This window comes from Wasmannia auropunctata, unplaced genomic scaffold (assembly GCF_000956235.1).
Source record: "Wasmannia auropunctata unplaced genomic scaffold, wasmannia.A_1.0 LD323064.1, whole genome shotgun sequence".
Taxonomy (NCBI): Eukaryota; Metazoa; Arthropoda; class Insecta; order Hymenoptera; family Formicidae; genus Wasmannia; species Wasmannia auropunctata.
Genome location: NW_012039826.1, coordinates 1 through 3,682, shown reverse-complemented (window position 1 = coordinate 3,682; position 3,682 = coordinate 1). Strand labels below are relative to the sequence as shown.

General features: G+C 31.7%; 1 long non-coding RNA gene across 1 annotated transcript; it reads left to right on the top strand.

Moving 5' to 3' along the window:
* Positions 1–808: 808 nt before the first annotated feature.
* LOC105460391 lies at positions 809–3,673 on the top strand. The gene is made up of 6 exons (XR_975820.1): positions 809–2,045; positions 2,136–2,322; positions 2,417–2,739; positions 2,849–2,926; positions 3,131–3,217; positions 3,340–3,673. It is a non-coding gene; the product is annotated as an uncharacterized LOC105460391 (long non-coding RNA).
* Positions 3,674–3,682: the final 9 nt, after the last annotated feature.

Below are 3,682 nucleotides of genomic sequence, written 5' to 3'. Positions count from 1 at the left end.
CACTTACGTTACAAGAAGCAGCGATAAAAAAGCTGTAAAAGCTGTTAGAAAGAAACACAAACTTGCGTGTCTTGCTTGTCGTCTTTACGAATTACGAATCTAACAGCTGTCAACTAGTGCTGCCAACAGTACTGCCAACAATGCTGTAACCAGGGATTCTATCCGGCGTACAGTCGTGGACATATTGGTTGCAACACTTTTTTTATTTGATTTCGGAACGCACTATTATTTTGCAAATGCAAACCACGATTGGTATATTATCTTTAGTCTAGAAACAATATACCTATCGTGGTTCGCATTTGCAAAATAATAGTGCGTTCCGAAATCAAATAAAAAAAAGTGTCCCAACCGATGTGTCCACTACAGCACCGCTTATGACCGTAGAAGAGGATATAGGCTAGCAGCGTGCGGTGACGGCGGCATAAGCTACGTCATGGCCGTCACCGCTGTTCGGTGATAGGTCAGTTTCGGGCAGTAGAAGAAGATAAACAATTTGTTATAAAAGATATCGCGTTATTATTTTTATTCATAAACAACAAGGATGAAATAATGATACATAAGAACACGTTATGTTTTCGAACTGCACGTGTAACCTCACATAAAAACGCGCCATCTTGACGAACAGCCACTCACTTTGGGCGTTGTGAACGCGCCTTGGCGGACATGAGAAATTACTGAGTTGAAAAAGTCTGGAATCGCCGAAATGACGTTTTCCTAGATTTTCGTAAGACTCGATTTCGAGATCTCGAGATTGACTGCATCGATTTCATTCGGACTGGTCTCAATCGAAAGCCTCGTATCGACATTATATAATGAAAGTGTCATTAGATTTTTTATTAGAACTTTCGTTTCCGAGATATTAAAAATCGGAAATCTGACGAGGCAAAACTTCCAGATAAAGCTAAGCGGTAGCGCTTCGACAGTGCCATATACTCACAGATATTCACCCGACTTTTATATACTTGGCGTCGCGCGATATAGACATAATTTGCATATAATTATATATAATTATATATGGAACTTATAAAAAAGTTAATCTATCGCTTCTCGACCTCACATTTCGTATGTATATATGTCAATGATACCAAAGGTATACATATATGTCATATGATACCAAAGGAGCCTTAATGTGTGTAACAGTACTATAGGCAATCGATCTGTAGCCAATAATGTCGTGTGTGCAATGCTACTTGCAATTATATGTATATAGTGTCTTGTGTGCAAATGTACTTTCGTCTTTTAATTTTTCAATTGTGTGCAATAAAGTCTGTAGGCAGCAATTTTTGCGCAAATGAATTGTCAGTAAATGTGATGTTGAAATACGATACTGTTGGCAATAAATTTGTAGGCAACTGGGACTCTTTCTCAATCCAATAGTAAAAATTTAAATTATGCAAGATGTATGTACGTCAGGTTATTGGTTTATGATCAATCATCCTTAAAAAGGTTATAATAGTATTTAAACTAATTGTGTTTTACAAACGAAATATAAGATTTTGCATACAGAAGTCTTGTTCAAGACTTTATATAATTTAAACGAAAAAGGAAAGAACAGAACGTAAGTAAATATTAATATCACACATTGAGAATCCCCGCTTTGAAAAGATTGTATCAATTATAGTTAAAAAATATTGATTTTAAAATATACCTAAAATGTATCTATTTTGCAACTTTTGAAAACTTCTTTAAATTGTAACGAAATATAGCAATTTAGTATAAAAGTGTTCGTATTCGAAGCACCTAAAAAATTGCGGGAAATGATTACTTTCCTTTTTCTCTGCTCGAAAGAAAGTAATTTTTATTAAATAGCATAATTATTATTAAAATATGACAGGTAGGTTGCGACACATTTGGTCGGTGGTTGGTTGCGACATATTTCCATCCAATAGGAGCCAGACAATTACTTCCATGTTGGGACGAACCTATTTATAAATCGACGTTTAACATTTCTTCGTGTCTTCGTAACAGTTTTTATTCAAATACATATGACGCTATTGCAAATACGCCAGTGATAAATATACGAATTTACAACCGTACTTTAAAGTGTATGAAATTTGATAAAATTGCAACTATGCCAACTTATCTTGTTGGAATTGTTATCTAATCTTGATTGTTTTACGATGTCATTCATGTAGAAGAAATAAAAATTTGGTACAGAAGAGGATTGACGTCGTAATTACAATTTGCAAAGATTATTGAAGATATCATCATGCATGTAGAATCGAAATGGAAGTTTTATGATGAACTCACAAAAATCGATCACGTCGCAATACCAGGGTTTTACCGTGATAATATCGCATACCAGAGACTTGTTTTTTATAGGTATAATAATACACATACTTAAAGAAAAAATATTTTTCATTATATGTATAAATAATATAAAATGATTAAGACATGCACAACATTTCTTTGGCAGACTATTACCGTGGTAGACAAAATGGACATTTTGTAACGACTTGTCAAAGAAAATTTATCTGATACTTGATCGTCAGTGAGTGACATATGTCATTGGAAAGATCTGTTTATAAACGTTTAGAATATTTATCTTATTCTGCTAATATCATCAACGTTTATTTGAATGTAACAAGAAATGAAATATTTGATGATCCAATAACATCATGAATGATTAAAGAATTACCAATCAATGATCGTTTGTTTAATGTTCTTCTCACTATCGAAAAGCACGCTAAAAATCGTTTATTATCATATATTAAAAAATTTGGATAAAATAATGCCAAGGTATGCCATATTAATTTTCCTATAAATATATCCTCTTTGTAATATAAATATCATATTATATATTTTGTTGTATTTACTGAATGAAAAATTTATCGATTTAATTTCACAGAGAAATCAGGACGCATCTGGAAGTAACAGTAACTCCTATTATTATAATAATGTCTATTTCGAGGATGATTTGATTCAGGTAAATTTATTATATTATTTAAATCTAAATATAAAGATTTATTCTAACATTTTATTATCAAAAATGTTTAATATATTTATTTAAGTTATTTATTATGAATATTTTCTAATTACTAAAAATAAATAAATGTGTCGCGTTATATTTTTTTATTCTGAACTAATAGTAACAATAATTGATATTTAATACCAATTTAATTTGTTTCAGATAATGCAATTTTTACAAACTTTTATAAAATCCGGAAAGTAATATGTCAAAATTTTTTCTTGATCTGTTGCGACACAATTTACATTGGTAAGTTTTATCAACTCGTGCGCGAGAGATAGATTTACTTAATTATAGTTTATTTCGCTTTCATAACAATGAGTTAATCTATTCATGTTTAGTAATAATAAATAACAAATTATCTGTTTTAGATGAATAAACATGTAAAAAGCATTACAAATTTTATGCGTAAAATAAGAATACTCTTTGAACAAGAAATAAATGTATGCAGATCTGAAATTTTATTCTATTAGGGGCAATCGATTTTTATTTCTGCCCAGCTCTTTCCTATTGTTTCTATTTCTTTGTTGACTGTTTTTCTTCATTAAAATCGAAGCATATGTGGGGTGAAGAATCGAACCCGAAACCGCCGATTATGAATCAACGTGCTCGCACATCGTGTTATTCGTTACTCCTGTATTCGTTTCTCGAATCAATTGCTTTTCGGACTTGCGGGTGATTGACCCACAGAATCCTATCCAACCGTCAGAGTTG